The sequence below is a fragment of the Liolophura sinensis genome, chromosome 6 (genome assembly GCF_032854445.1).
Source record: "Liolophura sinensis isolate JHLJ2023 chromosome 6, CUHK_Ljap_v2, whole genome shotgun sequence".
Lineage (NCBI taxonomy): Eukaryota > Metazoa > Mollusca > Polyplacophora > Chitonida > Chitonidae > Liolophura > Liolophura sinensis.
Genome location: NC_088300.1, coordinates 57,998,913 through 58,015,951, shown reverse-complemented (window position 1 = coordinate 58,015,951; position 17,039 = coordinate 57,998,913).

Below are 17,039 nucleotides of genomic sequence, written 5' to 3'. Positions count from 1 at the left end.
TCTGATAAACCCGCCTCGGAAATCGCATTTCCGAAAGGAGAGAAAAAATTAACACTAATAAAAACTTCAGGTTCTGCAACAGAGACAATATTGAACTGATTGGTTGATTTATTGGACAAGAGAGAAAATCAATCAGGTTATAGCGTACAAAAGCAATATACTATATAATTTAATGCAGCTTTAGACAGCTGCTGTTTGATAAACCTATTCACTGAAGTATTTTAGACTTTTCCTAGACATTACACAAAGTACGTGCATTTTATACTTTAAGATAACCATCTTTTTGTTTATTCATTTCTTTTTGTGTGTTTGTCCTTCACTGCTTGAACAAAATCAATGTATAAATAATTTCTTATAATTCCATCAGGTAATACATTACCTTAGTTTAAAAAACTTTTGACACTCATGATTAGGATTTGCTTTAGAGCAATATTAAAATGCAAGATTTCCCCCTCGATTCCGGGCTATACAGTTGGACTGCTTGTTTGAAAAAACTGTCTGAATTTTCTCTCTTCCGCTGAATATTACAATTCTTACCTAGGAACAATGACATAAATTGTTGGCAGGAGTCACAGACTACTGTCAGCTGCTTATCACCACTTGTTTTTTGATTTTCTTTCTCTTTTTTGTACATTTTTTCATGCTGCCTTCAGATTTCGGCCAGTCGCGCACGTCAATTCAGAGAAACATTTAGGATGACATCACACAGGGGAATTCACGCCAGATTAAACACTTCTTTCTTGAAAGTTTCCCTTTTGCTGTCACCTTCCCGCTATATATCCTTCCCTTCTAGACGATAACTGTTTTCATGAAACCTGACTTGATTTTATCTAATTCCACAAAGAAGACAACGGCTTCAGAGTTTGTAGCAATGAATTTAAAACTCGTTTCAGCAGCTACAGTCAGAAATGCATGTCTTATTTGTTAAAGGCGAGAATTGATTTCCAAGAGCAAACGATAAAACCATTTAGTGGTGGATCTAGAAAGCCATATATTGTATATTTCTTTATGGCTTCCCCCAGCTGACATTTCTCAAATAGCCATATTAATATTATCCTGCAAACAGTATATCATTGACACCAGGCATGACACCAAGCATGACACCAGGCATGACACCCGGCCCAGTCACTAGGCCACAGTCTTCGTATTGACGACCCATTATAACTGCCGTCATACCAGTACATTTACCTTGGCAATATGAATATATACAAGTGAAGACCTGTAGTTATTATTTTTCCCTGTGTCTTTTTCATATATTGTCTAGAGGAAGTATGAACGGACGAAAAGTGGATCCTAAACCATGATTACATTAGAGGAAAGGCTAGAGCAGAAAGAGCATGAACACATTCTCGGCCAGTCGCGTGAGGATTTAATGCTACTTGGAAAAGTAATCACCCTATTATGAGGATCGTGAAATATTTGCATTCTTGCTAAATATGATGTACCATTATCTCGTTATAACGCTCAATATTTGCATCCATGCTTTCCCAGCCATATCAAACCCGATTGTTTGATGAAAAACAGCCAATCACAGTATTGCTAAATATCAGTGTTTTTGAAATAAAAGCCCTCAGAGTATTCTGATATGAAAGTCGATGCCAGACATTTGTGTGGTAACACAATACTCACATTATCTCTACACTGCGCGATGTTCACTCACTTTACAGTGTCTTTGAGATATTTTACTGCTTATGGAAAACAAATATTTATAAGTATAAGTGTTATGACGTCTTTTTTGCCATACATTCGTCGAATACTTTTATAATTTTATGTCTGTTTCCGAATGTATTAATTATACATGTTAGTGTAACTGATTGTATATAGAATATCATGTAATAGCCTGCCTTAAAACTATGACCAAAAATTTATCTTTTTGTCCGCGTCTGTTAGATAAGTTAATAGTTAGTAAATGGCTTAAAAACCCTGTCCAAGGCAACCCTGTCAGCAGGCTGTTCCACTGGCCAAAATACGTGCATGATTTGTAATTAACACTGATAAAACATTTAAGAGATGCACACCGCTAGATTAAGAGTGCAAACGCCGTACTCAAGAATATTTCATATATATACGAAGTTGGTTAGCGCGCTAGCGCGGCGTAATGACCCAGGAGTCTCCCACCAATGCGGTCGCTGTGAGTTCAGGTCCAGCTCATGCTGACAGCAACCCGCGGATGGTCGTGGTTTCCCCCGGGCTCTGCCCGGTTTCCACCCACTATAATGCTGGCCGCCGTCGTATAAGTGAAATATTCTTGAGTACGGCGTAAAACACCAATCAAATAAATAAATAAATATATACGAAGGCGGCTAGCATTATGGTGGAAGGAAACCCATGACCATGCGCAGGGTTCTGCCAGATCTTTCCACGGTCTGAGAGGAAATCAACAATCATTGCTTCGCGCTAGAACGCTAACAACCTCGGCCACGGAGGCCTCTGACTTTGTTTGAAAGCATGATGAATGTTATCTTAAACTTCAGCTTGTGTTTTTTACACCCCATGAGAACTCTGGTCACCTTGGAAACATTAAGTGCATTTTTTGAAGCAACTGCTTTGGGTCGCTCTAATAAGGCCTGTCTGAGACCTAACAAGGTAGCTGTAGCATGATGTTTTTCTTCCGTTGTACACTCGACTCTCCACGTGGACAACACAACACACCGGGGAAAATTGAAACTTCTAGCCAGGTTGATTAAGTCAGCACCCTGAGATAGCGCATTAGACACTTCGCTGAAACATTCCACCAAAAAAAACGATTCCTGTGTCTTTTGTCCTTTACAGATTTCCATTAACACTGAATGTTCGGCAAGGCTTCATCTCTTAACAACACACATGACCTGAATTATCCGACAACAACATGACGCGGTTTCATCAACACTGCACTTGACAAGATGGGTTAGCAGGCGATCCTCTGAACTACAAAACTTGACGTGCCGAGCTTCTCTACAGAAGACAACATTATTCAGCTAAAGGAAACAAATCCAATATTTTATTAACAAATGCGGTAGCCATCCATTAAGCATCTGTGATTAATGCATTAATGCATTGTTGCTGACTATACTTTACTTTTAAAAATTAAATGCGTTTCGCGTCAGAATTTGACAGTGCAATGAAATAAAACAAAACGCCCCAATGAAGTCCACTACGAGTATTGATATAGACGGAGTCATTCACAAGCTGCATACACTCCCTCCTTTTTGAGGGTCAGTTTATGGGAATCCTGTCTCCCCTTGTGGGTCGTAGCCAATCTATACTCTGTGTTAAGAATTGGTGTATTGCTTACAGAGTTCTACACTTTCCCCTTTGTCACATTTGCATGGCGCAAGCTGTCACCTTGTTCCCAGATCTATAGCCATGTCAGGCCGTTTTACTGTGTTCGCAGGTGAGCCGACAGGTGAACTGTCTATATTTATCAATGGAATCGTGCAGAACAGATGTACTTTACCAATGCCTTTTCTGCAAGACCCAGAAATACAACAGAAAGCCGTTAAATGCAACCACGGTTACATGCCACCAGAGGACCCCACAATATTAGGTACGTATATGCAACCACGTCTACATGCCACCGGAGGACCCCACAATATTAGGTACATATATGCAACCACGGTTACATGCCACCGGAAGACCCCACAATATTAGGTACATATATGCAACTACGGTTACATGCCACCGGAGGACCCCACAATATTAGGTACATATATGTAACCACGGTTACATGCCAACGGAGGACCCCACAATATTAGGTACATATATGTAACCACGGTTACATGCCACCAGGGGACCCCACAATATTAGCTACATATTCTATAGATTCACTCAAGTATGACGTAAAACCCAAAGCATATATAAATAGATTAGCTGATTGTAGATTTGTTCCCTTTTAATGTTTTTGTGTTTTGACAAAAGCTTTTCCGACTGAGTGAAACTGAGGTTCTTGATCGAAATTGAGAACGCCTGAACAAGACAATCGGGCAAATTGACTGATTGTAATAACCTGTCATTTTAAGGAACAATGGTTTATACATTTGGGTGTTCATATCGACCATGTCAGACAAAGCCAATGTATAACTAACATTGTGATAATGAGAAAGAATCCCATGCAGACCACATGATGTCAGTTAGAAAGTTAAGACGTAATGGTAGCATCGTTGTTTGGAAATCCACTTTCAAGATACAGCAGAACGTCTAGTAGAGAAAATGTCGCAAAAACACGACTAGTAGCTTGACGCTGAAGTCGCCAGTTTGAACCTGATGTGGTCACTATCAGTTCCTGTTGTAGATGTTATGCTGGTTGCCAATTAAGTGCAGTTCAGCCGCATTATCGAATAGACTCCGTTATTCCATTTTTCTCGGGTCCTTGATGACAATAAGCGATAGAGGTGAATGAAGTTCACTGAAGGCTGTTTGCATTCAACCAATATGCCAATGTCACTCGCTAAGAATCTGACATACATCGGTGTTTTACTCCAAGCCTTCGGGGTTTTCCACCAACCATAAAACCAACCCATCATCATTTAAGTGAAAAACCTTTACTCACTGCGGTAAACAAAAGTTAGCTAATTAAATAAATTGTTAGTACTTTACTCCGTGCCATACAAATACAATCCTTATAGCATCGCTAGCAATTATAATCAAGGTGGAGGAAGTCTGACCATAGCTTTCATGTCTTTCTAGTGTTGGGTTAGATTACATTATGCCGCTAAAATACTTCTGCCCGTCTTTGTGTTGAGTGTTGTCCAATGGTTTCAGTGTTTAACAATAAACTTCACCAGACTGTACAGATAAAAACTTATAATCAAACTTCAAACTTGTCATTTGGTGTCTTCAGATCCATGTGTACCTTTCTAATTGAATCCATTATCATTCTTTTCTGTGCCATCAGTGCAAAATACTCTCTGGAATTGGTAGTAATATCACTGCCGGTCACTATGGAGGGATTTCCAAGCGGGGAATCCACTGGGCTACCTGATACGGTTACCGATCTATGCTAGAACTCTTTAACCTATCGGATTTATTTCGTCAATACGCCGGCTGGGGTGTGTATGCCCGCCTGTGGCTTACTCTCAGGCAGACCTTCTCGGCAGGAAACGGGGCATCAATAAGATTATTTGATGAATATTTCCGACAGCCCCTGATATACGGCAAATTGAATAATATGATGCACATGTATGAAAACGGCGAGCGAATGGAAATGAATATTTGCAACAGTGTCAGAAAATGAATGTATTGTCACGCTGATTTCATTTGTTAGCGCCGACTGTTTACAAGATTGCCCATACCCTCTCGCTGCCTTGTAAACGTCTCTACTTTATTAAGCGTCTGTCTAAATTTCCTTAAGGCCAGACAATAAGCCTGCTTTTCAACAAGTGATGACCACTGGTTATGTGCAGACACGATCCCGTCTGTAAGTCTGGATTGGTCATTTGCTAACCTAGAATATCTAATGTCATGCTTCATGCTACAGTATTCAGAGTCTAGTTTTTACGCCCAGCAGTCTACGCTGATAGAATAATATAGTAAGAGAGCGCAACACAGTTTCTGAACAGAAAAGAGATCTCTCAGGAATCCTTTGTACTCACTGAAATAGTGTGCACCGTTCATGGATTTGTTTGGATAGATTCCTTTCTCGAAATTGACTTATTTCACAGGTCTCAAACATTTTCGCATCAGTGGTCTTGACGTGCCAGTTTTTCAAATGGTCTTTCCTGAAGAATCATTTTGAGGATTTTAATAGATGTAAAGTGATTTTTGAGCATCATCTTGCGCCATCAACGCCAATCTAAAACAAACGTATATTTCTTGTATGTAACATTCTACCAATTTAATGTAATCATTATCGTTATTTACACGATTGATTTAATCCTTGTTCACGTGTGCGAAAGTTTCGATTATTTCTATGTGTGTCTGTCTCCACGTGCTTCTGGTATTTCTCGATTGAAGCGTTTCTCTTTGCTTGGAGTCTGGACGAGATTATGGCTTGAAAGTTCTCTAGCCTTTCACGGTAAAGGTGCGGGTTTAATTCCTGCTCTTTGATAAATAGCTGAAGAGTTTGACGTTAAACATGAACCAGCCAAATAGATGAACAAACCTTTTCCTTTGACAAACCTGTTCTGAGGGTCAAATTAACGTTTGTTTATCGATAATTCATTTATTGATATCGAAAATTCTCGATTAAATTAAATTAGGCCCTCGAAACATGAAGGCATACTCTTAACGCATCGTCAAAGCTTATGCTTTGCTAGGAAGAGCAGACATATCAGTAATACAAACGTGTCAGCGCACCCACATTGGAATAGCTGAATGCATGCGTTTTCTGCGGTGAGTGAACGCGTTTAGTACACCGGTGTTCGGTGAAGGTACGGATGTACTCTCAACTGGTTATATAAGCTTAGACGTGATGTAGGTAGCCACCTTAAACACTTTCCGCTGAAGCATATCTATTCTTTCCCAGCAATGCAGTTGGACATTGGTTCAGTTAAATGGACGTCAAATATTGGAGTCAGTGTTGGATATTAAGTGTGATTTTGAAACATGTATAACACATATATAGGTTAAGTTATTGCCATATGTTTTAACACCTAATGGGCTTTTAAGTATACATTGTGAATGACGAGTCAAAAACAGTCATCATCTAAAAACATTTAATTTTACCTTATTCCAAATATCTATTTGTATTTCTATTAATTCAATCCACATTTTACAATTGTAGACATAAAAGAAAACAGGAAATTAATATAACCTTAGTTATTTCGAAACAGATATGCTCCGTAACTCCACAAATCAACCTTTAATCCGGAATTCTTATGACTACGCCATGAGACACACCTTGATAGAGAAACCAGAAACACGATGTGGCGTTAGACGGAACCAAAATCCATGTGGTTAAATGACACAAAAGTACCCTACGGACCACAGCGGAAACAGATGAGCACACGTGTTAAAGAAATAACTTGCGCCTGAATGGTTAAAGTGAAATTTTATGTGGGACACTATATCAGTCCATATATGTATTTGTTATAGTGTTTTCTTTTCTTTTATGGTAGAGCGTCCGCTTCGGGAGCGGTAGATCCTGGGTCAAACCTGGGTCGAGTCACACCTAAGACTTTAAAAATGGGAGTTGCAGCTTCCTCGCTTGGCGTTCAGCATGAAGGGGAAAGTGCAACTATTTGTTAATCCGTATCAGTATAATGGCTCGGGCAGGGCGGATTACTTGCGATCGGTAAGACGTTTCAGTGAAGCAGCACTAGATAAAAGAGCGGTGGAAATCCGGCCTGCAACAAGGGGGCAGACTGCATGCATTCTAAGGATTCCTTCGTCGTCATATGACTGAAAAAATGTTAAGTACGACGTTAAACCCCAAGTACTCACTCAGTCACTCTTTTCAGATCCAGGGATATTTTAATGTTTTGAACATAATTTAATTATCGAGATAATACTATGGTATCCATAAAAGCACATGCCTTAAGGATACCGTGGATCTAAGCCTGGCTTACTCTTTATCCTTTGTCTGGAGCCGTTCTTCTCACAGTACATCACTTCAGCCCTTGGAGCATTTTATCAAGACACAAAGGATCAAAGAAGTCTAACTTCGGCATTCTTGTGCGAATAACCGTGAGACACAGCTTATCAAAACTCCAACTAACCTGATACTTCGTCTGGAAGCATTATTATATAAAATACTTCATCCAGAGGCATTTTGTCACCTCAGTATGCTTTATACAAGGCCAGTTTAGAAAGTATGCCTGTTCCAATTACTTGACAGCCACCTACCATTTTTTTCCGTCTTCATCCTTGTAAACTTACTGTAGTTTATTAATATCCAATGACATATAGATTAGGATACTTGACAATTAAATCACACTAAGCGACACCGTGACCCACAATTACTCTACGTTATTGAAAGTTTGAATAAAATATACAAAACACTAGCGGTAATATATTACCATTTCAGGTGTCGATTTTACCTAAGATATGTGAAAGTATTATTTTTTTTGAGCATGAAGACTTAAAGGTGGAGAAAACATAAAAATTACATAAAGTTCAGATGAAAGAGTGCGAAAAGTTATTCCTAAATGTTGTCTTCAATATTTTTTCTGATTTTTCCTTAAGGAGACACTTGAACACTTAAACACTTGAAAACAATTTTTGTAGGGTGAGTATTTGGGACCACCTTTTGGTATTTATAGTCTTTGTTTAATATTGTCATAAATGAAGATGTAACACAGGTTTAATAAATATTTTTGCACTAGAATTTGTTCTTTTCAACGATAACAAGAATAAATGCCAAAAGTTGGTCCCAAATACCCACCATACAAAAATATTTTCAAATATCCCTTTCTCTTGAAAAAAAATCCCAAAAAATATTAAAGATCATATTTGCAAATAAGTTTTGACGCTCTTTCGTCTGATTTTGGCATCATTTTTATGTTTTCTTCTCCATTAAGATAGCTTTCAAAGAATGATCGGATTTTATTGCTTGTTGCGTAACACTATATTTAGTAACTTAAACGTATACGATGACCGTTAGTTTAATACGTGCCCGGGGTAAACCACTGACCTTTGCAAACTTATGGACCAACTTTCCCACGTTTGACGTCTAGATGTGCACTCTAACCTGCTTGAAGATAGGCGGTGTCCAACGTACGTAACACTGCACAAATGGTTCCATAAGCACAGTCAGCAGTGTGAGATGCCAGCTTTTCAAATGGGTGTTATCCACCTGATCCTGCTTAAGTATTACATTCCCATCAGCATTTTGACGAATAAAAATTTAATTTTTTTCATTGTTGTTTTATTAAGATGAACCAAATAGACACATGGTGTTAAAGGTAAACCTTTGCCTTGCAGAGTGGCCTGGAACGTGGTCGGGATGTCTTACAACAGAACTCTCAAATTATTAAGCTGTATCTTGTTGCCCAAACGTCACCACTCTTGGTCGTCTGTAGGCGTTGTGACTTTCGTGGATGCCACTATGTCATCCCTCCCCTCAAACCAGTAGCCATCATATCTGTAGCAATCAATCACTCTTGTCCTCAGGCACCATTACTGCTCTCGTCTATAGGGTCAACGGTAGGAGCTCTCAATGGCGGTCTAATGACGTCCATAGCAGATCGCACGGCAACAGCAGCGCTACCCAGACAAAGCAACAGGACATCTTCGTTAGGGCATCGCCAGCATCAGCGATTTGATTGCGGAGATAGAATAGCTTAATGGTGTCATTGTCCAATTCTTTTCTCCAAATCTCATAAAGCAATATTCAGGAAGAGAGTGTCTTTCGTGGTTGATAGGTTAATTGCAATGCACCAAAGCTTAAATTATATAATGGTTTTTGTATGACGGTCAATGCAGTTGGAATCAGACGCTCTTGGCGTCATCGTTGATTACAAGCATCCGCTTGTCATCCTTCGCCTTCCCCGGCGTGATAGAGAATTTTATCCTAGGGGAAACCGCTTTCGTGCCTGTCTGGTATAAGCCCTTCTCTGTCGCCGAACATCTCTATTCAATAAAACTTAACTGAATTTAAAAAGCTGAAAATAAGGGGGTTTTAATCCGGTGTTCCGGGCTTGGTTAATCAGATTGATTAGTGAAACGCCACGCGGGACAACTCAATTTTCGTCTCCAGTATCCGCGTGTGACACCCTATTGCACGTCCCATCGACAACGACATGTGTGCATCCCCAATAATCCCCAAACATGTATCGTCGATCTTTCACGGTTTTACAGTTTTCTAAATAAGCTTTTTGTTGTTGATATCGTTTTTTTTTTACTGGAATGAGCTGTAATGTGTTTTGGGTTACTCAGACGAATTTTCGCTTCATATTTCACTGGGCGATTTTCTTTCGCTGAATAATTCATCAACTGGAAAATCTTAATGAATGTGATCAGTGGCACAGGTAATGCTGCTGTTATAACTCAGATGCATTCCAGTCTTATAACTCATTCTTTTAAATGAAACTGTCGAATTCAAATAGTATACGGGTATTGCAGCTTGCTGATACATGATAACTGGATACACTTGTATTCCTATACCTATATACAAGTACTATTGCTTTCTGGTGCTGATGTGTGAACATAGTGAACAAATATCGTAGTTTACTGATACAACGTGACACCCAATCAGCCACATTATACTGACACCAAACAAACCAGTCATGTTTCCTTGCTTTAACCATTCAGTACTGAGCGCCTAGAGAGGCAACAACAAATATCATGTCTTGGTATGACCCGACTCGGGTTTGATCCAGAGTCTCAAAACTTCGAAAAGATCCCTTAAGCTAAACAATACAAGGGTATTGTCGGTAATAAGTAGCACCTTACGTAGAGGAGAATGCCTGAGTAGCCCTCCATTCCTTAGAAATAATGGAACAGGCAGCCTGAATGGGGTCGAGACTTCATTATTTTAGGGAATGGGGTGTGACGCGAACATTCCGCTACTTAAAACCCACAGTGATGACAATCGTGTGTTTAAATGGCTAAAAACACGTTAGTGCCGTTAGGCCTGCATGCTAAACGACACAGATTTGTTACTTAGTGCCAATCGTTCCATTCCTTAAAAGTAATGTAGCGACAGTTTGACGTCATGGGTGGGTTTTAAATGAGGTCAAAAACTTCCTCAGAGCCCTTAGTTCTGATGTCATGCATTTGCCTTTTAAAAATTGACTGTTATCTCTGTTGAAAATTGGCTGTTATCTCTGTTGAAAATTGACTGTTATCTCTGTTGAAAATTGATTGTTATCTTGCAACATTTAAGTCCTAATGCTGACATGGTGGCATGTCGTTACATCAATATCCCAGGTGTGACTGTATCAGAAAATTGGCCGCTGGATGCAAAAGTGCCAGTCGAAAAGTCGTCGAATGGTTGCATTAAATATCTTAACCGTTCGTAATTATTAAACGGGTGCCGTCGGTAAAATAACTGGTCTTTCTGGTGTTTCACAGTGCAGACTAGCGGGTTGTATCAGCATTGACTATATGAATCTAACCAGAAGCCAAACGAACAGGATTAATCTGGATCTACAGACGGCAATATGAATGGCGACCAGATCTTGTTTCCTATTATAGGGTAGCCTCTCGATATCAGACAAGGGCAATCGATTTGTACAGAAGATTGTTGTAATCAAACCAGCGACAGGGCACGAGACTGAATTAAACTGAGCCACTCCTTTTCAGGTCATATCTTGGAATAATATATATTTCCAAGCCGTACGGGTAAGACGCTGTGGAGTTTTGTGCTGTGATCCCCTGAGGCTGTGGTTTGGTTCGGATTTCTGAAGACGATGTACTCGATGGCATATGTTGATGCCCCACTTCCCCACACACTAATTTACTCTCCAACTTAAGTACGATTCACTGAGTACTGAAATCATAACCACCAAGCAGATGGTGTCCCAGTCGTGTCTAAAAATTGAGTAGTGTACATGAAAGAGATCAAATGTGATATTGGCGTAAATGAAAATTAACATAATATTTTTATTGCGTCTCAGTTATATGGGTCATCCAAAAGTTTGCTGAAGTCTCTGAGACTACTTTGCAAACCTTTGCGTTTTTCGACAAAACGTTAACATTGATGTGGTCACATCAGACAAAGTGGTCCAACTCCGAAAGGCGCAAAAGAATTTATTATTTGATATATAATGTTGTTAAACCAGATGAACAGATGTTCACAGATGTGTGAAGAAGGTCAGATAAACTATGTAAAGAGAGAAGATCATTGTTAAATGGAAAACTTTCAGATGTATATTATTCTTAACTACAAAGGCCTTTATTTATTTGATTGGTGTTTTACGCTGTACTCAAGAATAACTTCACTCATAAGATGGTGGCCAATATTATAATCAGGGGAAACCAGACAAAGCTCTGGGGAATCCACGGCAAACCGCAGGTTGCTGGTACACCGTAAAACCAGAGACGAAGCCACCAATAGCGGATTTGAACTCACATCCATCGGCAAATTGTCCACTCGGGTCCCAGTTGGATTGACCATTGTTGTCCCGTAACACAGTACCATATCAATTTGCTCACACAAATCATCATGGGAAGACAGGAGTGAGCAATAGCACTACACAGCATGGGCATGAATTGCTTAAAGTGGGAAAGGTTTGCTATTAGTTGTTAACTAAGAAAGTAATTGGCACATTGCTCTGGGGAATCCACGGCAAACCGCAGGTTGCTTGTACACCGTAAAACCAGAGACGAAGCCACCAATAGCGGATTTGAACTCACATCCATCGGCAAATTGTCCACTCGGGTCCCAGTTGGATTGACCATTGTTGTCCCGTAGCACAGTACCATATCAATTTGCTCACACAAATCATCATGGGAAGACAGGAGTGAGCAATAGCACTACACAGCATGGGCATGAATTGCTTAAAGTGGGAAAGGTTTGCTATTAGTTGTTAACTAAGAAAGTAATTGGCACATTGGCCTAAAAACTATTCGCAGTTTTTCTCCTAAAACAACTGCAGAGACCAATTATTGTGTTTTTACTGGGTCCTTAAATAACAGATTGCTCCGCAGAAAAACTCGAAAATATGTCGTTTTTTATGAAATGAAAATTGAAAACGGAAGGTAATTTCAATGGTTAAACAGATTTTTAAATAGAGTGATTTTCCGTTTTCAGGGATGTTATTAGAGAAAGGTGAAAAGATGGGGCGTACACGCACACTTTAAAAGGGTTCTTTTTTCCATTCAAAAGTTAAATACTGTTACATTGATCCCTCAAGGGTTCTAGTTCTTGACATCAATACCTAAGGATAAACACAAAGCTCTGTTTTTTTTATGTTCATTATCATGGACGTACGTTTTATGCCAAAGGTAAAATTCTCTCTTTTAAAAATGATTCACGGAACCACAGTTTCCTGAATGGCTAAAAGTATCAAATACTCAATTTAGTTAAACAGTGTGATCGGGAATCCCAATGCCTTAGCGAATGTGCATATTACACGTGGTAGACGAAGAAACGTATTACCAATCAGTTTGGTATCCAGCGCCCGTAAGCTTTAACTGTAACTTTTGTTTATTCCCTTTGTAGAACGAATAGGGGTATAAATAAGATCAAGTTCTGTCTGAATTATTGTCTTTCATTGTACATTGTACTTTCATATTACAGTGTGGCTGAATTGTTAACCCCTGGCCATTACTTTCTAGCTACAAACAGGGGGATAAATAAGATCAAGTCAAGTCCCCTGTCTGAAATTATTGTCGCAAATACATCTGTCCATTACTTTCCCACTACGGTGTCGTTGAATTGTTAACCCCTGGCCATTACTTTCTAGCCGCGAACAGGGGATAAATAAAATCAAGTCAGGTGAATTAGTGTCGCAAATACACCTGTCCATTACTTTCCCGCCACAGTGTCGCTGAATAGGCGAATTTCGAGTTCGAACTCTTTTATCGGTGACGGAAAAGAAGTCCAAATGTATCACGAGACCATTCTAAAATTTTAGGCAACTATTTTGATCACAAACTGCTAAACTTGGGCGTCTTTAAAAAGTTTCTCAAAAGTTAATTAGAGTAGATGAACGATAGAGTAAGTTGAAGAGTTGATCGTCTGTGAACGTAAGAAGTTCCTGAATGTTTGAGGCTATATTGAACAAGCTGAACACAGTGACATGTCAGATTCTTTTTGCCGTATAGTGGACATATTTGGAATTAGAACGAAATGGCTTTTTAGATAAACGCATAATTTATTTGAAGGTTTTCAGTTCTTTTTCCGATTGTTGGGGACATCGGATTAAGATCCAGACTCCCCAGGAAATTGTGTTTACTCTTCAAATCTCAAATACTTTTAATCGCTACCATCCTCTATTGTACCATCTTTGCCCTTTTCCTAGGTAACTATATGTAATCTCCAAATCTCATAGCTTTTGACTGCTTCAACCCTTTTCCTTTTGCCTAAACCTTAATCTGACTCCTTTAGGCCTGTACGCGTATTCACGACATATTTGATCATGTCTTCGAATTTCTGCACCTGGTTTCTTATAACATTCATACGCCAAAAGACATTAGAACTCAATGCTGGGCGTGTCGACGGGTTGTGTAGGTCGAAAATGTCTTTCGTGTAAAGTGGTAAAGTTTTTCCGCCAGCACGACAGCTCACGTTAAACTCGGCATACTCATTAATAGTATAGATCGTTGGTAAGTTAATGATTGCATGACAAATCCCTAATACCACCACCCACCCCCCCCCCCCCGCCCACCCTGCACTGGTATCCCAACCATGTTTATCTTTTCTACCCTTCTGTCATTTGATGAAGTTTTTCGAAATCAAGACTTCGACGGCAATTTGGAAACATGCCATTTTGTTGTTAACAAAAAAAAAAACACCTCTTTGCTGAGAATTATTTTCATTTATCGTGTTTTCACTGACTTACTCTCTCTAAATGTCTATGTCGATGAAACTAAAGAGTAAAAATCTTTTCCATCATGGTAGGTATAATGTGTGAAACCATATTCTGTCGAAAAAATTACTGGTCACACCTCTAGTCAGTCTGTTTACAGTTTGCCTCGAAGCCCACCATGCAGTGTAGATGACATCGATGACGTCAATGCGACGCAGGACTAGTGGCTTTACGGACGACTACCGTCCAAAAGTCCAAATTCCAGGAAGAATGGCCATACTGGGTTGTCAAAAGGGAGTTAAACCAACGAAAGCAATGACAAATTAGTGAAGCACAGGTAGTTCTATCTACTTGAGTGTGGTGCGATGTGTGATGTTTGGAACAGAATTTTCTCAGCTTTGTCATCCTAGTGGAAACCGCGCTAGCCATCAGCACATATGACGAGAAGGCCTTTCATATTGAGCACAGCGGATTGATTGTATTTCTAAAAAACGTTGTGGGTGTATTACCAGCTGGTGGGGTTATTAAAACCTCCCCAGTGTTATACTGTAAAAACACATCAGATCGTGAACAAGCTTGCTGATATTTCCACAGCTTCGGGAAAAAATCGCGTGTTTCGCACTATTGGAAACGAAAATTGAAACTTACGAAGGATTTTCGAGTATGAAAAATGACATCCACAGACGAAAGCATTGATCGATAGGCGTGAGAAAGTAACTCAAATTGCAACTTTAAACTCACCGACAGTCAGTATGAAAAAGACTATGGGTCTTTCATGGGTAAAGACAATATGGGTAAAGTCAGAAATTTTTTGCTTATATGTGTCTATGTCTCTCTTTCAGCCGTTTTGCTTAGTATAACGTACACACTAATCAGAGATAAAATTGTAGAGAACATCAAAATAATTAAAAGATAATGGATCTAATTTTAGGGATTTCATTTTATCTTGGCACCAGCTTAAGGTACATTCCGTTCTAACTGATGTGGACATTGTATCCAATTCAAGTACTTGAACTACTTCTTACTTAATTTTTGGAAATTTAATTTGAATATTTATATTAAGAGGTAAATAATATCTCATTATAAATGAACTACCCGTTAACCCATAAATAAACTCACTTGAGCTGAATCAATACTCTTCTGGTGAAAAATCTCTGGGCTGAAAAATGACACCTTGTCAATACAAACAGTCTTATTCGAAAACCCTGTAAGCTCTGCGTTTAAGGGCGTTAAATATTGTTTATTCAAGCGGAGAACGAGTGAGAAAAAATGTTGGTTAAACTTCTTAACCACAGAAATGAAGCTGTTTACAGACTTGGGTCTGCTGGTGGTCAGCAAAATATAAACGTCAAATACTTGTCTCTTAGGTATCACAGATATCTCGGCTTCTTTAGCCGCTCGGTAAAGTCTACTGTCGTGTGCACAAGTCGGCTCTCCAGAAAAGAACAAGATGAAATCCATCTCAAATGTAGCCTGTCTCACTGACCCAGATAACAACGCAAATGAGACCGATTGACGTCTTCCCAACTGGAATGTATTGTCAAGTTTCTATAAAAAAAAAACAGATTCTGAGATGAAAATCATCCCCACGGTGTGGTATGTCATCGTCATCCAGTACTCCGTAATCATTCCGCAAATCTCTGAGGAATTGTCAGAGAGACGGTCAAATCGGTAGGCTGTGTTGGGGAGGCTGATTTGCAGAGTTTGACTTCGATTGTTTTATCTCTTTTATTTTCCCACAAAGACAGAAAATGTAACCAAAATCTGTCTCAGTGGTGCGAGTTACGCATAAGATACCACACCGGGTTTCACGAGTATGTGGGAAGTTGGTTGGCAAGTAATAAACTACACGCACAATATTAACTTGGTTATCTGATGATGGGAAAATTATCTTTGATGCTTCAAAAGCATATGAGGAAAAGCTACGCCCCCGGACTTATGGTGGCGCCACAACTCACGCCGTATTAATTAGATAGCACGAAAGCTTTTGCTCGCAAATTTCTTCCCGACTGATCAGCGGGATTTAAGATGACAACGACCTTGTGGTACACTCGTCTGAATCACCATAACAGGGGTTTAATGCGAACATAGATATAAAAACAGACAGCTGTATATTTACATTGACTTACAAGTTCCATTTTCACTCTGTTTCGGCCGGCCTGATACATTTGAAAGGTTAACGGTTACTATATGCCAGGCTACATAAAACAGATGTGATATAAGCGTAATATAAAAGTAATAAAAGCATGTGTAAATGTAATAATAAGCGTATTTAAACACATTAGATGTACAGAAAATTTGTATTAAGTGTGTCAAAAGCAGCAATATTCAAGACTTGATGAAATAAACCTTTATACTTTTTACACTTTAGTTTCCGTCCGATGTCCGACAAATTAGCAACTGGATTGCACTCAGGGTTTATATTGGAAATTGGATAACTCCTCTGCTTGCTTAATTGTACAGTTGCGTTACAGGTTTAGTTCTCAATCAATGTAGTGCAGGATGAGCTAAACATCAATCCCTTTAACGTAAACCTAGTCATAACAGAACATTGAGAGAATATTCAGTTCTCAATAAGTGAATGGGACACTGTAAGAACATTGATATCAAGCGGGTGAAGACTACGGGATTGACAGTGGAACCCTGATAGAACAGTCAGCATCCTCAACAGGTGACAGCCAGTGGACTGATGGTGAAACACTGAGAGAA